Consider the following 25,278-nt stretch of genomic DNA (forward strand, 5'->3'; position numbering starts at 1 on the left):
TATTCCACTCTAGAAACGATTAATTCACCATGAGAATGGGTTTGATCACTCACATGCTAGTTACAAATTGGTAGAAATGTCATGCATAATTAGGGATTAGAATTACTACTTTGATATTCGAAGCATTCAATTTGGATCACGACGAGTCTTTGTTAGTAGGATTAAGTAGAGTTAAGGTGAATTCAATTCCCTTTAATTCTTTATCTAGATTCAAACTCTTAGCATTCTATCATTTCGTTATTCCTAACTTGTTAATTGAATTCACCTCGTAGTATAGAATTCCCCTCGTAAATCTCTCACTAGACTTACGATTGATTAGTTGACACGAAACCACCGCATGCTAAAGAACTAGGAGTGGAACGAACTTCCTACTCCACTATATCTTAATTTGATTGAGAGTAGAAAACTTTGATAAATTAGGCACGTAATTTCGTTTAGTTTTACTTACGTTTTGAGTTTTATCGTTCATTTCGTAGGTAAACTAGCATTTTTACGTTTATCAAAGACCCTATTTTATCAGACTTGTCTTTTTGAATATCCATTTCCTTCATTCTTTAACCAATACCTATGGCCCGAATCACCTAATAAAGACATCTAACTCAATTAGGAATAGGTTGGTGTGATAGTAAGTGGTAGATGTGTCTGATTGACCTCAACTTCCTTGGATTGTCATTAAGATTGTGAGGAAATGTGTGCCCACTGCACACTGGAGTTAGCAAACTTGAGTGGAAAAATCAGAGTGTTATGTATTTTAACACATTCCTTGTGAGAACCTACTCAGGCACGCTACACAAAAGTTTCAGAAACGGACCTACCATTGCATTTCATATTATAGTTCATTGTATAGTTGTTTATCTTAAGATGATTTGATTATTATGCATGTATTAGTTTAAGTTTTAGAATTATCATTCTTGTTTAAATACTATTGAGATGTATAGATCATTGAGACATAAATAAGGAAACAATAGTTTTATTTCTTAGTCGTTGTAGTATAGATGAAGTTTGTGAGTTGATAACTGTAAATTGTATAGTCTACCTACGAAATGAACGAAGAATTCAAAACGTAAGTAAACTAAAACTAATCTTTTACACTCTATTATCAAAGCTTCTACTCTCGATGCGAATTGCACTAAGTGGAGTAGGAAGTTCGTTCCACTCCTAGTTCCCTAGCATGGATTGTTTTCTAAGTCTAAGAAATCAGTCTTAAGTCAATGAGAGCTTTACTGAAGGAATTAGACTACGATGCAACTACCCACCTAAATGTAACTAGTTAACTATCGACAACTAAAGGGAATGCTACGTTGATTCGATGTTAAGGAGTTAGAGGGGATTGATTCCACCTTAACTCAACTTAATCCACTAGCGACGAAGTCGTCATAATCCGAATTGAATCTGCTACACGCAGAACAATCGGTTCTTCCTAATCCCTAATTACACATGGCATTCCTACCAATTAATAATTAGCATGTGAAGCGATTAAACCCATTCTCATGGTGAACTAAACGTTTCTAGAGTGGAAAGGAAATTACGACAATCTCCGATAATTGGAATCAAGCTTTCATCAAGGTTTCTCAACCCCCTCTAATGGAGTTTTAGCCTTGAATCATTCCGCAATCACTTCCATTTAAATTAAATCTAAACATAATATAAAGCATTGAAATTTACTAATTTAAACAATAATGAAATCTAAATTAATGACTAAAATGAAATAAGAACAAGAATTGAAATTAGATCTAGAAATGGAAATGACAAAATCGAAATTGATAAAAAATACTACTTTATTGATCTAATCAAATGAAGAACAATCATTTAAGAATTTAATCTAAAACAAGAATTGTAATGGAACTAAAACTTAATTAATTAATTAAAACTAGATCTAGAATTCTATATATTAATTTAGGTCTAACTAGCTACCCTTAACAAAGAGTGAAGCTTTTGTTTTTATACATCCAGATCCAAAAATCGTGCATGGGCTAGGAGCCATGTTTTGGGCCAGAGAATCAGGCCCAAAACCCAATTCTTTCGGTCCAAAAAGGCCTCTTCAGCTGCAGTTTGCTTCAACAGACTTTTCGTCCACTTTTGCTCCTCTGATTGGGTCAAGGCTTTGACCATTGGAAAGCTCTTTCCGAGCCGGTCGTTTTGACATAAGGTAGGCCCAATTCCGAGGTCTGAGTCTAAAGATATGGTCTTCGGAAGTTCTCTTGACTTTTGCATCCTTTGTTTACTTTTGCGTGGACTTTGACTTTTCATCTTTTGACCAGGCTTTACAAATGCTTGGTCTTCTTGAATCTTGGCATTTAATCACCGAACTCCTTAGTAACCAACCATTGCTCCTTTATCTTATCAAAGTGGCACATTCCTGCACATAATTGACTTTGAAGCCTGAAATACATAAAAACACGTAATCAGTCTTAACTCTTACTTATTACTCACATAATTGGTCTAAAAGTATGACTGCTAAGGGGTTAAAACTACAGTTTTGGGCTCTTATCAAACCACCCCCAAACAGCATTTTGCTTGTCCTCAAGCAAAGATGAGAAATTAGAATAAGTGACCAAAAATGGAGTTCTAACTACTCTCGTTTCGCTGAGTGCGATTGCATTGACCATATGCAACAAGGCCTTAAACCACTAGGAATTCCCTAGTGGACGAGTTATAGCCTCGTGAGAGTTTTCCGAGTGAAGGTACTCACAAACTTCATCTATACTACTGCGACTAAGAAATAAAACTATTGTTTTCTCATTCATGTCTCAACTATCTATACCTCTCACTAGCAAATACATAAGAATAACCGGTCGAGGAACCCTAAGCTAATATATGCATAATAATCAATCATCTAAAATAAACATATAACAATGAGTAATACTATGAAATGTAATAGCAGGTCCGTTTCTGAAAACTCGGAATAGCGTCCTTAAGTAGGTCCTTACATAAATGTCAAGACAAAAACCACTCTGATTTTTCCACTCAAGTTTCGCTGCTCCAGTGTGCAGTGGGCACACTTTACCTTACAATCTCAATGACAACAAGGAAGCCGGGGTCGATCAAACACATCTGCCACTTAAGATCACACTAACCTATTCCTAATTGAGCTAGAGGTCTTTATTAGGTGTTGCGGGGATTAGGAGATGGTTTAAGAAGGAAGGAAATGGATATTCAAAAAGGACAAGTCTGAGATAATAGAGTCTTCATATTATGTAACTAGAGAAACCTTGTTATTTACTTTTGCTTCTACACTTTGTTTCCATCATTAGCCATATTTTTCTTTTTCTTTTCTTTGGCTTTTGACTCTCTTTTATTCTATTTTTGGAGTTTTGATTTATTTCTATTTTTTTTTTCTTTTTCTTTGGATGGAAACTTCTTTTCTTTATTTCCTGAAGCAACTAACTAATTTTTATTTACACAGGGTTTTCTCTTTTTCTTTCTTCGTCATTCTATTCTCAGACTTATTCTAAAATGGGTAGGTTGATTTATTTTTTTTTTTTTTTTTTTTTTTTTTTTTTTATTTTGTTTTTGTTTTGTAACAGGGTAAAGGAATTGTGGTTTATGGAAGGCTAAAGGAAGGCTCAGAGGGGCGACTAGCGGAAAATAATTCATAGGTTTGAATTTCTGGCTATATCGATCCAAAGAGGGCCTAAATTCTCGCTTAGGATATGGAATAGTGATCAAGCAAGTGGGCGTGTGATTTCTCTATCGGATTTTACTTCTCCCTTGTGTCATTTCTCAAATGTTTTCTCATATAAGGCTTTTAGGCTATATTCTCACAGGATTTGTAGAATAAGTACTCTAGCCTAGATTTTAAACTTCATCGCTAACAATCATAGATACTCATGTAATAAATTTATAGATAGATGCAAAGATTATTACCTACATATTAACCTAAGTTTCTAACAATTATTACGATGCAAAAGCTATGTGAGACTTCTAAATTGTTAAGAGCATAGAGAAAGAAAACAATACCAATATTCCTAAGTGTATAGCATACTTTTTATTTATATTTTTGAATTTTTGAAATTTTAACTAGAAAACAAGTGCATATTATACATATCTATATCCTAACGGATGTCTTAATTACCGTGTTTCTATGCCCCCCAAACAAGAAGCATGCTTTGTCCTCAAAGCATTTAAATAAAGAGGGTAGGAAAAATACCATTGAAGAAGCGTGAAATCGGGGAACATCGCAAAACAAAGTTAAAACATACAAATATAGTAATAAAAAAAGACAACTCTATAAGAGTTCCACCCATTATGGGGTTAATGAATTAAATTGCTTGGGACATAAGCGGACACTAACTTAACTAAAACTTACCACTTGGCATTTACTCGTCATCCTCCTCTTCTATATGAGGTTCTTTCGCATCTGCCATGCCATAACAACTTGCCATGCCTTCCGTGGGTGTATCATCAACTAGTGCTAACCTCTCTAGTGTTATTTGGTGCGATGGGGTGTAAGGGGCAACCAAATGTGGTTGCACCTGCCATCCCGACCAAGTCATGGCTCGGAATGATCTTACCACCACGATTGGTGGGTCTCATGATTTCGACCCTTTCCCAAATAATGCGTAATCTGATGAGAATATGGGTAGGTAAAAGCCGCGCATAATCGCGGCAAACCAAGACAGGCATAAGAAGGTACTTATGCCTCAAGGTATGGCCTCGCGAGTAGCAACTAAAACTTCGGGGAATGTCATACCGACGGCGTCCCTCGGCTAAAGCAAGGAAAACGCGTCACTAGCGATATTATTGGCGTAAGTAAAGCTGCCGTTCCCTAGAATGTTCATCATGATGAACAACATGGTTAATGACTACATTCAGCGATAGGCTACTTTCGAGGCGATGTTATATTGGTCTTGGTCCATGATCTGAAACACCCCTCCCCATAATACTCATGGAAATAGGCATATTCATATAGGTATGAGTTATCGTCATATATCCCCATGTGTGCATAGAGATTAGGGTAATGGCAACCCGAAACCAAAGCTATCAATTGCTTCTTGAATTTCATAGTCGTGCCATCAATAGCAAGGGAAAATTTTTGTTCTCCTTCTTGGGTACAATAAAAAGTAATATTATTATAGAAGAATTCAGTTAGCTTAGGTGAAAAAGAGTCGTCATCATCACCCGCGGAAGATGCCGCCATCTAGCTGCCACGATCCGGTCGCGAACGATGCTCCATAGGTATCGGTTCCCATCAAGTCTTCAAATGACTGTTCGGGAATCACTATAGGAGGTGTCATCTCAAAACTACTCGTAGAACAGCTGCGAAAACCTGGAAGAAACCTCAGAAAATCGAATTTCTGTTTACGGGAGGAGGAGGCTGGCGCCAGTATAGAGCGAGTCGCTCTTAGGTTTTGGAATTACGGTGTTTGGCTGGTCGCGCTTCTGCTTAAGCGCGGGCGCTTTGAGATTTTTCGATTTTACAGTGTTTTAGGGCGAGTCGCTCTGCTTGAAGCGGAGGCGCTCGACAAAAATTTATGGAAGTGTATAGGGAGAAGCGCTTTCGCTTCGTGGCCTTCGTAGAATGCGTGGCTAAATGTTTACAAGAAAAACAAGCTGAAAAAGCTTGGAGTGAAAGGTGAGAGATGATTGTGGGGTGTAGTGTGGGTTGTGAGTGTAGAATGATGGAAGTTTAAATAGGTTCGGGTTTCCAAAGCGAATCGGCAAGTTGCCAAATTGTTTTAAGGCAATTTCGGAAATAGAAAAGCGCCAAACCGAAAGCGGAAACTAACCATAGTTTTGATTTCCTAACAACCACGGTATCTTTTAAACTTGGTTTAGAATAGTAACTTCTAAACTCTCCTACATATCATGCTACCACTACAAAAATCATAGATATGCCGATATCGGCCTAATTTCCAACTTTGACTCCAAGAGATCCTTACGAAAAGATGATCAAAATAAATTATATTAAAATAATATGAAATCCAAGCAATCTAAAACAAACAACTTAATATTTAAATCTAACTACTGAAATAAAATTCCACTAACAAAACAATAAAAACAATGAAATAACGGGACACACAGTGATGGTGAACACCTAAGTGTGAAGAAGATGGTCCCCGAGATGGAGATCGCTTACGTGGTGAAGAATGGCTTGAGCCATCGGCTGTGGTGACGGCGCTCATGCCTCTCGGACTCGGTGAGACGGACTCATCCACGAGTGGCATACGTCGTAGCATCTCTATCTGAACAAGCTGTGCTTCCATCTCGATCTTGAGTCGCATCTTTGGGCTTGGTGATTACGGTGGATAATCTCCAAGTTAGACAAGATATCTTCGACCCCTTTCGAGCATTTCAACTCTCGTCCCCGAAGTTCGTTTGCTTATTTCAAATTACAATTTGTCTATGTCGGATATCTTCACAGATCACGATAACTGCATCATCGCAACCCGGTTTGCGGCATTATCATTCGTTCTAAATTAGAAGTATGACTATCGAAATTATCCTCAACCAACCATGTCATATCTTAGCCTTCATTATTCGACTCAACTTTATTCTCTGCGGACAACGGCCAAGTCTCTTGGATGCATTCCTTATAAATACTTGCATTAGAATGCAATTTGATCTTAATAGGAGCAGATTTAGCGGCGGCTCTAAATGAGAGCATAATCTTAGTGATCAATACGGGAAGAGGCCATGCTCTTTTCCCACTCCTCTAATCACATTCAAAATTACATCGAGGATGCAGAAATTACACTCATTCGTTTGCAAAATCCGAGAGAAGCGTGAAGACACGAAGTCCGATGTCATTTGAATTTGTCTTTGCGAGGGCGTTCCTACCAATCCACCGAGCTCTGACCCGGTTGATTGGTTCTCGGTCGTCTGGCTTAACGCAATGAGATATCGTATTGTATTCACCCTCCATGACCGTATCTTTCATCAAAGCAGGAACTGCAGTATACTGGGATTCCTGAATGGTCGTATCTAGGTTGGTTATAGGCATGATTCCTAATAGCTCAGCCAACAACTGTCTCGTTACTTCCCTCCTCGTTCCTGCTATCCTAATGAAAATCCTATTTCCCTCCAATTCTCGTTTCTTATAAAACTGTTCTACCAAATCATAGTGATAGAACTCATCTGTCGAATACCACAGTCTGTTCCAATCCCTCGTAATCATATTGGCGTCGTAAAATGGTGCGAAATGGTCGGCCTCAAACGCGTGCTCCGGCAACATTCTTCGTCGTAGCGCCATTGAAGTTTCAACTGATTTGGGGTTTGTAGATGGTGGTGGATGCAAGTTTGATGAAAACCAACTAAACACAACGTGGGTGGCGGTGGTGGTTACGGTGGCAGGTTTGAAAACTTGAATTGGTGGGTGTTTTCTTGGTGGAAACGGTTGGAGATTGTGTTGGTGTTTCACAAAGGGCGTGGGTGGTCTTTCTATTTTGATGTATTCTATTTTTTTTTTTTTTTTTTTTATTTTGGTTGCTAGGGTTTGAATTTAAATTTGTGACAAGTGGTTGGAGAAGATGACTCGCGATTTGGTTTTTGGAAAGGGGGGGCTGTGTGTAGGTGTGGCCTTAAGTTGGGCCCAAGCCCAATTCGATTTTTCGACTTTTCGTCGATTTTTAAGCATAACTTCAAACTAAATTTACGCGCCGTTATCGGTCCGATTTTCTCGAATGAGATATGGAAATGATCAGGAGAGAATTTCCAATCCATTGATCCATAAACTACTCTATTCCGACCGTGGGTGACATATAAGATAGTGGAAAACGCCTCGAAGTGCGTGCATGACGTAAGTTATGCGAACGAATGAACACTAAATTAGATGACGTCAACCCCAATGAACTATACTAATGGACCTAAGAGGAAGGTTCGAGCAATCCGGATGCAAGGATCGACTGCCCACCCCCAAACAAATTTTTAAACACAAAATTTGTTTACAACGTGGGTCGTTTAAAGTCAGATTCCCAAGACTTGTTGGATTGCTATGTTTATGAGTTTAGATATATATCTATATCTAAAAATGAAAACAATTATTATTATTATTATTATTATTATTATTATTTTTTTATTTTTTTATTTTTTTTTTTTTTTTTTTTTTTTTTTTATTTTTTTATTTTTTTTTAATAAGCAAAAACATTAAGCAAATAAAGACATAATTCACACCATAGAGAAACATGACTCAAAAATCGAGAAAACATGCAAGAGTGAAAGCGTGAAATATGTGAACCGTGGACTTAGGATCCGGTACTTACTGACACACACTCCATAGGGAGGGGCCGGTTACCTTAATGGTGTACTTACCATTAAATGGAAGTGAAAGGAAGTACACCAATAACAAGGGTCATTCCTCATATATAGGGTCTGTAAAAGGACTTCCTCTATATCGAGGGGGACGAAGTTCGTGAAAATGTTTTAATCGTTGACCGTTAACTTGAAAATACTTGTTGTCCTTGGGATTTACCAAGGTAATTGCCCCGTAAGGGGTGACTTGATAACGAGAAAAGGACCGGACCAGCGGGTTTTAGTTTCCACAGGAAAATATGTAGGCGGGAGTTGTAAAAGCAAAACCTTTTGTCCGACCACAAACTCTTTGCGCAAGATATGCTTATCATGAACCGTTTCATGTTAGCTTTTATAATCCTTGGCGAGATCGTAAGAATCGCCACGGATTTCTTCAAGCTCATTTAATTGTAACTGCGGTTGACACCCGCCTCATCAATATTGAAGTTAAGGCTTTTTATAGCCCACAGAGCACGGTGCTCTAATTCAACGGGCAAATGACATGGTTTCCCAAATACAAGTCTAAAGGGAGACATACCTATAGGAGTTTTGAAAGCAGTTCTATATGCCCATAAGGCATCCGATAGGACGCCCGACCGGTCTTTCCTATCGGGGTTTCTTGTTGTTTCTAAAATATTTTTGATTTCCCTATTAGAAACTTCTACTTGTCCGCTAGTTTGTGGATGATAAGGAGTTGCTACTTTGTGTGTAACTCCATACTTTTTCACTAGGGATGCAACAACTCTGTTGCAAAAATGTGTTCCACCATCACTAATGATGGCTTTAGGAATGCCAAACCGACATAAAATATATTCTTTAATAAAAAATACCACGGTCTTATGGTCATTGCTACGGCAAGCTAGGGCCTCTATCCATTTAGACACGTAGTCCACGGCAACTAGAATATAAATATAACCGTGGGAAACAGGGAAAGGGCCCATGAAATCAATACCCCAAACATCAAAAATTTCTACTATCAAGATTGGATTTAATGGGCATCATATTGCGGCCGTGATTAAGCCCAAGTTGTTGGCAAGCGAATACCGTCTTTGCAATGCACTTGGGCATCCTTAAAAAGGGTAGGCCAATAAAATCCACATTGAAGAACTTTAGCGGCTGTTTTCATTCCACTAAAGTGGCCACCACACTCTTTGTCATGGCGAGCGATAGGACTTCATTATATTCCCACCGGGGAATGCAACGACGAATAATCGATCCGCCACAATACTTAAAAGGTAGGGCTCATCCCGGTGAGTATAACTTGACTCGGCCAAGAACTTCTTACGTTCATTTCTTGTCCAATTATAAGGCATAACATCACCCGCTAAATAATTTACGATGTCCGCATACCATGGTGATGAAAAAATAGCATACAGATGCTCATGAGGAAAAGAATCCGGTATGGACTCAGAATCACTACTATCGTCATTTGTAAGTCTAGATAAGTGGTCGGCAACTACGTTTTCGACCCCTCTTTTGTCCTTTATTTCTAATGTGAACTCTTGCGGGGAGAAGAATCCATCGGATTAATCTACGCTTAGCATCCTTCTTTGCAAGAAGGTACTAAAAGGCTGCATGGTCCGTGTAAACTAAAGTTTTAGAACCAACCAAATAAGGACGAAATTTATCTAAAGCATAAATGACAGCTAAGAATTCTTTTTCAGTAGTTGAATAATTCCGTTGAGCATCGTTTAATGTTTTACTAGCATAATAAATAACAGTGGACTTATTATCTAGTTTACGTCCCCAAGACGACACCAAGCTGCATAGTCACTAGCATCACACATGAGTTGAAGGTTTAGACCAATCGAGGGAGGCTGTATAATAGGTGCGATGGTTAGAGGTGACTTTTAAGGTTTCAAAAGCACATTTCTGAGTTAAAATTAAAATCAAAGATTGCATCCTTCAAAAGCGAGGTTAGTTAAAGGCCTAGCTATTTTCGAAAAATCTTTAATGAAACGCCTATAAAACCCTGCATGGCCTAGAAAGGCTCTAATCTCACGAACAGTCCGTGGTTTAGGTAGGGTCACTATCTTATCTAGTTTGGCTTTATCTACTTCGATGCCATCACTAGATACAATATGACCTAGTACTATGCCCTTTTTGACCATGAAATGACACTTTTCCCAATTTAAAATGAGGCTCTTTTCTTCACACCGTGTCAAGACCTTAGACAGGTTAGACAAACATTCTGTAAAGGAGTCTCCATAGATAGAAAATCATCCATGAACACTTCCATAAAGCACTCTACCATGTCACTAAATATATGAAGCATACATCATTTGGAAGGTACGGGGGCATTACAAAGGCCAAAAGGCATTCGTTTATAGGCATATGTTAGAAGGGACATGTGAAGTTTGTCTTTTCTTGGTCATCAATATCAATAATAATCTGAAAATAGCCGAGTTGCCATCGAGGAAAACAATAAAAGGCATGACCGCTAGGCGTTCTAGCATCGATCTATAAATGGTAAGGGAAAGTGATCCTTTCGTGTCATAGCATTTAAGCGTCGTAATCAATCTGATTCTCCATTTCATAGGACCTTGAGTGACAACATAGTCACCCCTTCCCATTACGTACCATGGTAACTCCGATTTCTTAGGAACTACATGAATGGGACTTACCCATTCGCTATCGGAGATTGGGTATATAATACCGCATCGAAAGTAATCGCATAAAGACTTCTTCCCTAACCACCTCTTTCATGGCGGGGGTTCAAAGCGGCGAGGTTAGCGAGAAGTCTTGGCGTTATCCTCAAATGGATCGATGAGTGCAAACATTAGGGTCAATTCCCTTAATGTCGGCTAGGGACCAACCAATCGCGGAGACCGATGTTCCCTAATCACCCTTATTAAACATGTCTCTTCATCCTTAGTTTAGAGAAGATATAATTATCGGGTGGCTACCATCGGATCAAGTTGAATATATTTTAACTCGGGGAAGAGGTTTTAAGCTTTATTGGTGTGGGCGAGAATGTCCATTGATGTTTCATAAGTGTCCTTATCTTGCGTAATGAAGACTTGCTTAGGTAGCAAGTCTTCATAATCAGTATATGGAGCAACCGATGGGTCTACAATTGGTGTGGACTCGGGGATGGTGTTGACTTCCTCTAAGTAGGAGTCATTTATAAAATCTGAAGTTCAAAAGAAAGGAATTTGTACATATTATTTTCGAGGAAGCGTGTTGTTAAAATAATCTTGAGCTAAACTCGATCATGCTAACCTCCCCATCTACATACGAATCGGTAAGCTGTTTCATCATTTTAAAACATTTACCTCGACGGAAAAGATGGCCAAAAGATAAGGACATCTTTCCATCGCGACAATTTATAAAGCGCATTGGCGGTTGCCAAGAAGGAATCCTAAAATGATCGGTCTGAGTCATTAGCGACTTACGTATCGAGGATAACAAAATCAGCGGGATAGTAGAAATCCACGAACCTTAACAAGCACGTTTTTTCCACTACACCTTTAGGATACTTAATTGACACGTCCGCTAATTGCAGCGTTATTTTTTGTAGGTTGCATTTCTGTGAGACCTATTTGTTTATACAAGTAATACGGGGAGTAAGTTAACTTTTCGCCCCGTGTCTAATAAAGGCGATTCGTCGTGTGGGAATCTCTAAGGTGCATTTTACTGATGGGGCGACTAGGGTCCTTGTACTTAACAATTCCATTATTTTCGGATAAAGTTGGGGCTGTTCGGTTAAAAAAGCGTCTTTAGGTATGTTGGTCTTCGCCTAGTAGTGCACAACTCTTTAAGAAACTTAGCGTGGTTAGGTAGCTTTTTAATAGCCGAGAAAAGGAAGGTTTATCGTTAGATTCTTGAAAGCGTTCCTAATTTCCTCAAAGTTTGTATCCCCTGGTTAGCATGGCTAATTTTTGAGGAGCGGTGGTTTAAGCTCTATATTTCGCATATGGCTCTACTTGCTGTGTAACCTTGGCTTTTCGGTTTCTTTGGTTGTGATTTAGCTGGTACCTCTACCGTGGTAGGCTCCTCGATTTCTATTGCGGTATCTAGTTCGATGTCGGTGTAGGGATCTTGATGGGGTAACTATAGAAGTAGTTACTTTGTTATCAACCACTCTTCCGAGCGGAGAGTGGTGATGGCATTTAGGTCACCTACGATTGTAGTTTCCATACTAGAATTACCGTTTACCTCAAAGGTCGTGTTTGCTGTTTTAGGGTTTGGTATTGCTTGTCCCGGAAACCGCCTTTTGGTTGGGCTTTTCGCTTGGGCTAACTTGTTGTATGCCCGATTTATGGATTGTAAAATCTGTTGGTTTGATTGAGTCATTGTGCGGAAAAGTTGTTGGGTAACTTGTATAAAAAGCGTCGATCACGATCGGTTGTGTAGGTGTAGTAGTCGCGGGTGGTGTTTGGAACTATCTCGTTGATTATTTATGGGTGGGTTGTGATAGTTATTATTATATTAAGGAACGATACCTCTATTGGTATTATAATTATTATAATTATTTCGACCTTGTGCTTGACCTTGTCGTGGTTAAGCTTTGGTTGTTATAATTATTATAATTCCTTGACCTTGTCCTTGCCTAGGTGGAGCTTGGTTATAATTGTTTGCTTGCCTAACGCGTTTTGATTATTGTACCACGGAGGTGTTACTTGTTCATTATTTCTCCAACTGAAGTTGGGATGTTGTCTCAAAGGGCGTTAGGAATAGGATAGTTATTAATAGAGTAAACATTATCTTGTTACGGTGGTTGTTGTTCATAAGCTAGAGGACAATAATCGTCGGGGGTGCTCGGACTCAAACAGAAATTACATGGGTTGGAGTTTACATTCATGACGGGGATAGGCTTTTGTTGAGCGAAATAGCCTCTACTTTTTAGTTAGAGATTGATTAAATTTTTAAGTTACGGATGGGTTTTCGTCTCAAACATACCGTGACCTTTCTTGTTGAAGAAGAAGAACCATTGGCCGGGGATATCATCACTACCCCCAATTATTATTCCGTTTAGTTTGGTCTTCTAGAAATTTGTAAGCCTCAGGGGCTCCTTTACTTAGGAAACTACCCCATTCATTATGTCAAGGACTTCTTTATGGTGGTGTAGAAGACCTTTGAAAAAGGCACGAACTAGCGTGTCTTTCGCTAAGTTATGATGTGGACACTCTATAAGGAGATCGGTGAAAGCGATTCCATGCCTCGAGAAAATGATTCATGAGGATTACGGCCGGAAAAATGAATCTTGGAAAGCATTTCATCCGTCTTTAGGGGTGGGTAAAAATGTTCCATAAACAATTTGAACAAGTTTAGCCCACGAGTCCACGAGAATTAGGCTTTGGGAAGTTAACCAAGGCGCCGCCTTATCGGCTAATGTGAAAGGGAATACCCCGGTTTAATTTGTTCGCACCTACCGTAGGATGATGGAATGTTTTAAGGACTTGTTCAATCCTACGCGTAATTTGATAAGGTTTTTCATGGTCTAACCCATGAAAAGCGGGTAACAAATTAAATATGTTTGGGGATTCGAAAATCCCCCAATGGGGTCGCTAGAAGCGATGCGATTTAGGGCTATCGCTCGAGGCTTTGTAAAAGTCGGAGAGAGGAGTCTCTCTTTCTTGACCATTATGTCAGGTATGGTGTGTGTGATAGTAGTTAGAGGTGTGGGTGGGTGGTGTACTAGATAGACTTGTTTGTTGCCGTGTAATTACGTTTGTTGTTTTGTTCGACCGGACCTTAATCTCATGCAAGACTAAGTTGAGCTTAACTAAACATGCAACACTCCAAACAATTACGATATACTAGTAGAAAACCTCTAACTGGAAATGCGAGGTATGGAAGAAAGGAATACGATTGCGTCCTTGCTCGCTTATGAATAAGCGTCTTGTTCGCTTGCTTGTTAGGTGTATATACCAGGTTAGAACAATGAAAAATATGAAAGATCAAAGTTGAATCAAACCTGTGGAAATCCGGAAATTTTAACTTTTGCCAGCCAGATAGTAAAGGCCTTCGCTCGAAGTAATTTTCAGATTACGGTGTTTTTAGAGTGGTCGCACTCAAATGGGGGGGTCGGCTTCGGTGTGAAGTCGAGTTCCGGTGTTTGTTTGAGCGCTGGTCGCTTGGTATGAAGCGTGGCGACTTTCGGTGGTAAACGAAATTCCGGTAACTTAGCTGGTCGCTCTCCTGAAGCGCTGGCGCGCCATTATATTTTCTCGCGAAATTTGTCACGCTGAAATGGGCAACCACAGTATGAAACAAACAAGGGTGGGTGGGTTTAATGGGACTTAAAAATGACTACTTCTACAAGGAAAACAATGCTAAAGTGTAACTAAGATGGCAGCGGTGCCATTTGATAACTGTAAATTGTATAGTCTACCTACGAAATGAACGATGAATTCAAAACGTAAGTAAACTAAAACTAATCTTTTACACTCTATTATCAAAGCTTCTACTCTCGATGCGAATTGCACTAAGTGGAGTAGGAAGTTCGTTCCACTCCTAGTTCCCTAGCATGGATTGTTTTCTAAGTCTAAGAAATCAGTCTTAAGTCAATGAGAGCTTTTCGAAGGGAATTGCTAACGATGCAACTAATAACTAAAATGCAACTAGTAAACTATCGACAACTAAAGGGAATGCTACGTTGATTCGATGTTAAGGAGTTAGAGGGGATTGATTCCACCTTAACTCAACTTAATCCACTAGCGACGAAGTCGTCGTAATCGAATTGAATCGCTTTCACGGAGAACAATCGGTTCTTCCTAATCCCTAATTACACATGGCATTCCTACCAATTAATAATTAGCATGTGAGCGATTAAACCCATTCTCATGGTGAACTAAAGCGTTTCTAGAGTGGAAAGGAATTTACGACAATCTCCGATAATTGGAATCAAGTTTTCATCAAGGTTTCTCAACCCCTCTAATGGAGTTTTAGCCTTGAATCATTCCGCAATCATTTCCATTTAAATTAAATCTAAACATAATACAAAGCATTGAAATTTACTAATTTAAACAATAATGAAATCTAAATTAATGACTAAAATGAAATAAGAACAAGAATTGAAATTAGATCTAGAAATGGAAATGACAAAATCGAAATTGATAAAAAATACTACTTTATTGATCTAATCAAATGAAGAACAATCATTCAAGAATTTAATCTAAAACAAGAATTGTAATGGAACTAAAACTTAATTAATTAATTAAAACTAGATCTAGAATTCTATATATTAATTTAAGTCTAACTAGCTACCCTTAACAAAGAGTGAAGCTTTTGTATTTATACATCCAGATCCAGAAATCGTGCATGGGCTTGGAGCCATGTTTTGGGCCAGAGAATCAGGCCCAAAACCCAATTCTTTCGGTCCAAAAGGCCTCTTCAGCTGCAGTTCGCTTCAACAGACTTTTCGTCCACTTCTGCTCCTCTGATTGGGTCAAGGCTTGGACCATTGGAAAGCTCTTTCGAGCGGTCGTTTTGAAATAAGGTAGGCCCAATTCGAGGTCTGAGTCTAAAGATATGGTCTTCGGAAGTTCTGTTGACTTTGTGCACTGTTTCTGCCTGCGTGGACTTTGACTTTTCATCTTTTGACCAGGCTTTACAAAGGCTTGGTCTTCTTGAATCTTGGCCTTTAATCACCGAACTCCTTAGTAACCAACCATTGCTCTTTTATCTCATCAAAGTGGCACATTCCTGCACATAATTGACTTTGAAGCCTGAAATACATAAAAACACGTAATTAGTCTTAACTCTTACTTATTACTCACATAATTGGTCTAAAAGTATGACTGCTAAGGGGTTAAAACTACAGTTTTGGGCTCTTATCATGAGTACCTTCATTGGAAAACTCTCACGAGGCTATAACTTGTCTACTAGGGAATTCTTTGTGGTTTAATGCCTTGTTGCATATGGTCAATGCAATCACACTCAGCGAAACGAGATTAGTTAGAACTCCATTTTTGGTCACTTATTCTAATTTCTCATATTTGCTTGGGGACAAGCAAAATGCTATTTGGGGGTAGTTTGATAAGAGCCCAAAACTATTGTTTTAACCCCTTTAACAATATTACTTTAGACCAATTATGTGATTAATAAGTAAGAGTTAGTACTATTATCGTGCTTTTGTATATTTCAGGCACTAGAGTCGAGTATGTTTAGAAATGCGTCCCTTTTGCGAGATAAAGGAGCAAGGTTTGGTTGCTAAGAAGTTCTATGATAAAAGGCCAAGATTTAAGGAGAAAAAGTCTTTTTAAAGCCCGATCAAAGCTGAAAAGTCAAAGTCAATGCGGGCAGAAACAGCACATAAAAGTCAATAGAACCTCCAAAGGCCGTATCTTTGGACTCAGACCTCGGAATTGGGCCTACCCTATGTCAAAACGACCGGCTTGGAAAGAGCTTTCCAATGGTCTAAGCCTTGACCCAATCAAAGGAGCAAGAATTAGGCGAAAATTCCATAGAAGTCTTATCTAGCTGAAAAGGCCTCTGTGGACTGAAAAATTGGGTTTTGGGCTCGATTTTCCAGCCCAAAACATGGCTCCTCAGCTCCTGCATGAAAAAGGGGATCTGGTCTCCTCCATTTTTATGGAGAAGACTTAACTCTTAAGTTTACCTAGATCTAGATTAGAAAATTAGGTTAGACCACTAGGTGAAAATAAGACTTTTTTGACAGGCAGAACCCGTCAAAAAACACTACTTTTGACTGACATTGCCCGTAGTAAGGCCCGTCAAAAAATTTGCAGTCATTTTTTTTCTTGACGGTTAGTTACCGTCAATAATTTTAAATTTATTTGACGGGTGGTGAACGTCATTAATAAATAGAATTTTTGACGTACTAAAACCGTCAAACTTTGTTATTTCACTAGTCAAATTTGTCCAATTTTAATGGAATTTAGGATGCAAATTTGAAAATTATTGACGGTCTGCTACGTCAATTTTCTGTATACATAAATTTTCTTGACGATCTATATCCATCGTTTTTCTAAGCATTAATGTTTTTTTTAAAAGAAATTCTTATAATCTAAATTTCATATCCATTTTTCCTGCAAAAATAAAACTATCCAACTCAAATAAACATTTCGCCAAAATACAATAGATTCTTTCATCAAAACACCAAAATATTATAGCAAAGTACATTACATAAGTTTTAGTATACTCCATATACAACCACACATCTTCATGTATATACAAAACCAACTAGGTTGTAAAAAAAAGTTTAAACTACTAAATTGCAAAAAAAAGTTCACCAACTCCCATCAAATTGGCTCCACAAAAGGCATAGGCCATGTGATTGTATCTCCAATTGAAATGTCTCCAAATGTTCCTTCCCCAACATATAACTCAATTGTGTAATCAAAGATATCGTCAATTGTTATGTTATCTGAAGTCGGTAGATGGTACATCATTAGACACGCTTCCAAGTGCAACGGTTCTTTTCCTGAAGTTCTTTAGAAGGCATCGTGTGGATGGTGGAACATGTGACACTTCATCAAGAACACGTGATTGTCTTCTTGCCTACAATGAACTCTTATGAGATATGCTTTATCCATTATAATTGGAAATAAAAATGTGAATTTAAAGGAGAACGTAGAACAAATCCAAGAAGAGTCGGTAGACACCCATCCAATCTTATATGCAAAATAACTTCGGTGGAGTATCAAGAACTGCATGATACGGGATCTGAGGGATGCTTCTAAGTCCTAACATGAGCAAGCGTGGAGGTCCTAGCCCTGATTTGAAGAGAAGGTACCAAAACAACTACTCACCTAACACATTGGGGGACATGCCAAGGCGAAAAGTAAATAATTACGACTACTGTTGGTCCTCATAAGGTGTCTTTAAATCAATTTGGAAGCAAAAAAGTTATTGATATAAGTTTGATATTAAGTTTAGTCATAAGGGGTCGTAATGGCGGGGAATCTCTGGAAGAACTAGACCACATTATGCGAAAATGGATTCTTGGAAAATAGCAAGAACTATGCATTTTCCTAACACCATCCTACTACTTTTGACCAAGTTTTGGCTTTGGAATAAATTTGTCAACATCTACAGGTGGTAGTTCTCTAGTTTGATTTGCTAAATCAACATGAGCAACGACAAACCCACCTCTCTCAAAAGAGAGGGTCTCACTAGCCCCATGTAACCACTTTTTTGGGGGCAAGCCCACTTGGCCGGAAGCTCGGGACTGGACCCTTGATGAATCAAAGTCAACCAAAGCACCTACTCAAGCGGAGATTCTTTCTCAAATTCGATAGAATATAATTCCAACGCAAGTTCATCCTTGCAAATCACATCGGAGGAAGGCTGTTCTTATTAATGGAGCAGTCTACACGAGAATGGCGTCTGTAATACTCCGTGACCACAAGCATTAAGCCTCCCAAAGACGGTTGGGAGGGATAGATATCCGACTAACATCCTCGACGACGTTCGTTTCGAGGGAAACAAACCGGGCGAATATAGCTTACCTCCGGCACCTGGCTTTCTCTAAGCATATTAGCTTAGTTTGCGCTCAATAGGCCGGTCTTACTTCCTCTCTGGCGGCCACTTTACTTACCTTACCCCGCTACACTCCCACTCTCAATCGCTGTGAGCAAGATGCATTGCGATTTCTTTTTCGTGGACGACCGGAGTATGACCCGGGCCGGAAGAAAGACTTTTTTCTCTGGCGGGCTTTCTCGTAAAGCCAAAGGCGCCCCAAGACAAGGTACAACTGTTGGGAAGGGGACATGATCAATAGAACCTGGGAGGATTCGGGCTGGGATAGTGGCGCCCATTCCTAACCTGCATTCTTTTAGGTGTAGTGTAGTCAGCAGATGGAACTACATGAGAAGAAGCATACTTCAAGTTAGCGACCATCAGGTTGTTCTGGCCGAAGAAGCAGTGGCTTTGTTATGTTTTCCAATGTGCAATATACTCCTCCTCAATGCCAGGGCAGGAGCCATTCGGCCCTCCCCCTCCACGTGAGGCTAGAGCTACCATTGCAAACGCCAATTCAATTGTTTTTCTTTTTTTACCCAACCATCTCTTGTTCACCTACTCCGATACCATGTGAACAAACCCATTGGTAAAACTCATCCTTGAAAACCGGGTTGCAAGGTGAGGGTGCCCAAGTGTTTACTTTCATGCCCAAACTCAAGTTCCTAGGTGATGTTGTACTATCTTAACACTATCATGATTAACTACTCGACTAACAGTGGAATCTTTTTGAAGACAACTAGAAAATGAAAGAGTTTTTGTCAGGATTGTTCTGTTTTCATCAGTATGCACAGAACTTAACAGTTTAACTAGTAATAACATGAAAGACGCTGTGATGTTATCTAATGACGTGTATCTTACTTACAGCTCCCATTATTTGAAACATTAGTTAATACACCAGCTACATAGCTAGTTAATTACTATACCTAAGAAATCATAGGGCTCCGTAGTCGTTGGGGAAGAAAGGACAAATGTACATTTTTAACAGCCAATGCATGATTTTAAAACGATCAAGCTAGTCTGCTCTCCACGACTCCACTAGAATTTGGACATTGACAGACACATATTCTGCCACCCTACAACATACAAGTACAATCTTCTAAAAAAATAAACAACTACATACTAACTGCTACAAGATACAACAAGTACTGATTGCAAACCCTCAGCAACTCCAATAAATTTCATGAGAAAGATGCATCATCCCAATATACTAATTAAAGAAAAAGTAACATTTTTTCTGAATAAAAGAAACAAACCGGTGAAATTGAAGCTTGCTGAATTTGTTTGCTTTGGCGGAAGTTGTTTGAAGCTGCTGTAGAGATGAAATTGTTAGCTTTGGAGCCTTGAAGTAGCTGCGAGACTTGCAAATGGAGCCTTGAAGTAGCTGCTACTTGTGAGGTATGGAAGGAGATTGTATATGACGGCGAGTTTGTGGTTTTGAGTTTTAACCAAATTGAAACCGAATGAGAGAAAATTGGAAAAGAGCAAAAATTTTGGGGGGAAGGTATTCGCGCTTGACTGGGATTTCGGGGAAATTTTTTGACGAGCGTCGATCATCAATTTTTTGTTTGACGGTTATGGACCATCAATTTAATAAAAATCCCGTCAAATATATTCTTGACTATTAGTACCGGTCAATTCCTCTCCGGGATAGGAGTCAAAAAAATCATGTTTTCACCTAGTGGACTCTATTAATTAGTTAGAATAGCTTGTTTTAGATCTAGTTTCTACATTCAATTAATTAATGTTAGAACAAAGTAGATTATTGTTTAGAATCACTATTAATTTTATAATAAAGTATTAGTTTTCATTTCAATTTAGTTATTGACTAAATTCTTATTTAGTTTTAGTTGTAAATTCATACATTAGGTTATCTTCATTTTGATTCTTAGACTATTGTTAAAATTAGATTTATAAAGTTTAAATTAGTTATTAAATTATGACTTGTTATTATTGTTCTTGTGTTAGGAATGATAGTATAATGATATTAGGCTAAAACCTCCATTAGAGGAGGTTAAGGAAGTCATGTGAGGATGATTGATTGTTCGAATAGTTGTTATTTAGAATAGAAATTTCACATCTCATTACTCTCAACATTGTTCTTTGTATTTGATTAATTGAATTCTATTTAGTCTTGATATATTAAGAGTGGAACGATTCCGTACTCTATATATTACATGAATATATATGTGAGAGTAGGAAATAAATAAATGATACTGTAAAAATGAGGTTAGAGTAAACTAATTGAGTGTTTACTGGTTATCAGTCACCATCGGCAATATCAGTATAGTGTCTGAGATGCCCAACCTCAACGAGGTCTTGAAGATATTCCTTGAGCATCTAGCAGTCATTGGTCTTATGGCCCTTTGTTTTATGGAAAGCACAGTATGGCTTTCCTATTGTGTCTTCTGGCTGTTTTACCTCAGGTCAGTAATAGGCCGTTGTTCTTATTTTCTCTAGTATGTAGATTGGAGATCTTGTCAGCATAGCAAACTCACGTTTCATGTGCGTCCTGGTACCAGACTTCTGTCCTTGTCATCTGGGACGTTTGTTTGAGGACTGGGCAGCATCTGAGATTGCTGTAACTTCCTTCTGTTCACCGTCATGATCTAAAGCTTCTTGTAGCTTTATATATTTGTACATGCTAGCGTACAAGTCTTCTAGTTTTTTAGGATGCTCCTTCATGAGCAACCTGTATAGCCAGGTGCTTTTTCAGATTGCCTTGGTGAATGCCAAGGTTGCAAAGGACTCTTCGAGGTCGCTTTCTATAGACATCAACTCTGTCTTGAATCGCCCTAAGAAGGAGCAGATTAACTCGTCTTTATTCTGACAGTATGAAGAATGGGTCTACATCAATTTTCTTAAGTCTGTTACGGATGTAATGGTTAGCGAACTGATCAGTTAGCTTTTCAAAACTATCGACGGAGTTTGGTTCCATCTAGTAGAACTAGTTGAGAGCTCCTTCTTTCAGACTTGCAGGAAATAGGCGGCACTGCAAGTAGTTGAACTCTTGTGCACTATAGAGTGCAAGGCTCTAGATGTAGTGAGCTACTTGTTGACTGGGACACAAACTTCCATCATACATTGCAAAGCGTGGATGTATGAAATCATGCAGGGAGGGTTTACTGAGTATCTCCGGTGTGAATGGGGATGCTAGATAAGTTTTTAGCATCTTCTGGATGATCTGAGTGGCGTCCTTCTGCACGGCACTCTGGTCAATTCGCTGGGACAACTTGTTGATTTGCTAATTCACTTTATTAGTGTCGTCTTCAGCTGTGTCTCATTTGGGGTTCTGGGCTACCACATAATTTTTCAGTACGGCGTTCTCCTGTCGTAAGAGGGTGATGCTGTCATTCATGGTTCCCATCTATGCGGCCATGACCTTTATTTGATCTTGGAGCCTTTCCATGCTTCGTGGGCTTGAATATTGACGATTCCATGAAGATGGTTTGAAGAAATGGAATTTTTGAGTAGATGAATTTTCAAGTAATTCGATCCATAAACGTCGCCAATGTAAAGGATGTTTTTGGTGATCCTTACAAATGTAGGATTGATCAAGGGATTGGGATGATTGGATTGAATTGACTGAGTTTGTAAGGACGAACTACCTTCGTATCAAGTTCTCTCTTTGGGGGGGGGGGGACTTGAATCAAATCAGACGTAGTTCCTCATCCTCTTTATATGGGCAAGGTGCCCACACCTCTCGTATTCCCGCGTCAGGTTAGATCCAACCTTGATGACGAAATATGGTAATTTATCATGAAGCGTGCCTGAAGATCCGGTCTTGATGTTTGTAATAAGGACATGTGTTATGATCCATTATGAGAAGAGAGGAGTGGGCACTATGCAGGTCATTTATGGTCGAGATCATCCATTCGACTCGAGTCACTTTGAAGCGAGCTCGCAGGTCGAATGGATGAGATCAGTTGGTGGTATGGTCGCTCTGGGTCCAAGTTGAATATGTTGCTTGCGTAATCTGAATCACTATGAAGCAAGCTATGAGGACGAGGATATAAGGTTGGTTGTTAACACTACTGTGCTAGACATGAGCATAATATTTACTAGAAGTTATATTACTCCCTCACAGACACACAAGATGATAGATGAACACCTTAAAGCATGAATATGACATAAGCTGTATACATGAATGAGCTCTAAAAAGAATAGAGTATACCAACTTGAAAACAAACTGCACGAATAGCGGAATGAACCAAAAAGAGTGTTACGAGAACAAAGGGAATGGAGTTTGGAAAGAATATACAAACGTGAAATTAAAGGCTAATTAATTTTTTTGGATTATATTTTGAAAAACTGTAAAAATATTGGTCTTTTTTAGTCAGATCCCCAAGACTCGAGTCAATCCCAACCAGATGGTTCGATTACTCTATGAAGCTGGGCTCTGTGTTTTGGGGTAAGACACATATAGACTGAAAATACTGAGTCCTCGCTTATCGGCTGAAGCCCAAGGCAGTTTGGTGTTTGACATCTCAAGCACCAGTTTTCCCTGACTGCAAGTCGTCTGTGGGCATAGGAACTTTTTCCTACACCAGGTGTGATGGTGTGAATTCACTTCCAGATATCATGTTTAATATCAATTGGAAGAGACGCAAAAACTTCAGAATCATAGGGTACACGTCTCCATTAAGCCTTGATCAGTGGATAAGAACTATTTTTAGACATTTTGAAAGGTTATGGGGCCGAGGAAGAACATAAGTTTTTGAAATTTTTGGTAACTGGAAATTTTTGTAGAATTTTTTGAAAAGAAGGGGAAATTTTTGAAATTTTTGTACAGAATGAGTTTTTTAGTGTAAAACATATCATGGTTTCACTTTGGGTTACACCATTTGTTTAATTTTAGAATTCGACTCCTTGTCGATTTTTTTTTTTTTTTGGTTCTTGTTTTTCTTAAAAGATATCTCTAACAAAATAGAGGGTTTTTGCAAGAAGATAAAATCATATATTTATCTAGTATCATTTTAAATACAAAGGACTCGTATAATAGCAGGGATAAAAACATACCATAACAGATTGTCTTAGGTAACTTTCATGTCGGTTTGAGTGAAACAAATCTAGACAGACAGACCTTCAGTTACACCAGTTGGGGGATTTACTACATAAGACACGGAATTTCCTGACCCGTGCGAATAGCGCGGTGATATAGACAACCCTTAATAAGCAAAACTGATCTCAAATCGCCCCTAGATTACGTTTTTCTAGGGGTTGGTCTGTGTTGATCCCATTGCCCGTTTTGGAACAAAAATCTCATAACTAGTGTTGTATCGAGAATCCTCTATTATAAAAACTGGAAAGACCAAGAACTTTTATAAAAACAACAAGGAAAAGCTATTTTTAACAAAAAGAGTGTAAAATAAAGAAAAAGAAAATTGTAAACTTGCTCCATAGAGGTACACTACTGAAACTATGAGTAAAAGTGCTAACAAGGAATATGCAAGTATACGTGGACTCAAGGCTCCGACACTTACAACCACACACTCCAAGTGGAGTGGTCCAGTTATCTTTTCTGATGTATTCCATAGAAACAGATGTAAGGGAATGAACAGATTGGAAATACATCACGGAACAGAAGATTTAATCCTCATAGATAGGATCTTCGAGAATAGTTTCTTCTACATCCATAGACCGTAACTCATGATAGTGTTTTAGGCACTGACCATTAACTTGGAAGTTGTTGTTATCCTTATGATCCTTCAAGGTGAAAGCCCCATATGGGGTGACTGCAGTGATCATGTAAGGACCAATCCATCGAGCATTTAGTTTTCCTAGAAACATATGTAACCTTGAGTTATAAAGCAAAACATTTTGACCAATTTTGAAATGTTTTTGTAAAATATGCTTGTCATAATTCTTTTCATGTTGGATTTATAATCTTTAGAGAGATCATACGCATCATTTTGAATTTCTTTGAGTTCATTTATTTGCAGCTTACGCTTCTCACCTACCGTATCGAGATTGTAATTAAGGTTTTTTATTACCCATAGGGCGCGATGCTCTAGTTCTACTAGTAGATGACAAGACAAAGACAAGTATGTAGGGTGACATCCCTATAGGTGTTTTAAAAGTGGTTCGGTATGCCCGTAAGACATCGTTTAAATGGAGAGACCAGTCTCTCCTATTTGGATTAACTATTTTTTCTAAGATACGTTTAATCTCTCGATTAGAAACTTTTTCTTGACCACGTGTTTGGGGATGATATGGAGTTGCAACCTTGTGGGTTACTCCATATTTTTTTCATGACATGTTCATAAACTCGATTAAAAAAATGTGACCCGCCATCACTAATGATGGCTTTTGGAACACCAAATCTTGAAAAAATATTTTCTTTTATAAAAGACATTACAGTTTTGTTATCATTGTTATGGCATGGTACGGCCTTGATGCACTTGGATACATAGTCTACGGCGACTAGGATGTAGATGAAACCGTGAGATATGGGAAAGGGTCCCATGAAATCGATGCCCCATATATAAAAAATCTCCACTATAAGAATGGGATTTAAGGGCATCATGTTATGTTTAGAAATACAACCAAGATGTTGGCAAAGAAAGGCAAGCTTTACAATGATCAAAGGCATCACAAAATAGTGTTGACCAATATAATCCA

General features: G+C 38.6%; 1 pseudogene; it reads right to left on the reverse strand.

The window, feature by feature from the left end:
- Positions 1 to 9,244: 9,244 nt before the first annotated feature.
- The window catches only part of LOC147497456 (uncharacterized), a 56,933-nt pseudogene continuing 40,899 nt past the window's right edge, over positions 9,245 to 25,278 (reverse strand).

The sequence above is a fragment of the Coptis chinensis genome, chromosome 5, assembly GCF_015680905.1.
Source record: "Coptis chinensis isolate HL-2020 chromosome 5, ASM1568090v1, whole genome shotgun sequence".
In the NCBI taxonomy this organism is placed as follows: Eukaryota; Viridiplantae; Streptophyta; class Magnoliopsida; order Ranunculales; family Ranunculaceae; genus Coptis; species Coptis chinensis.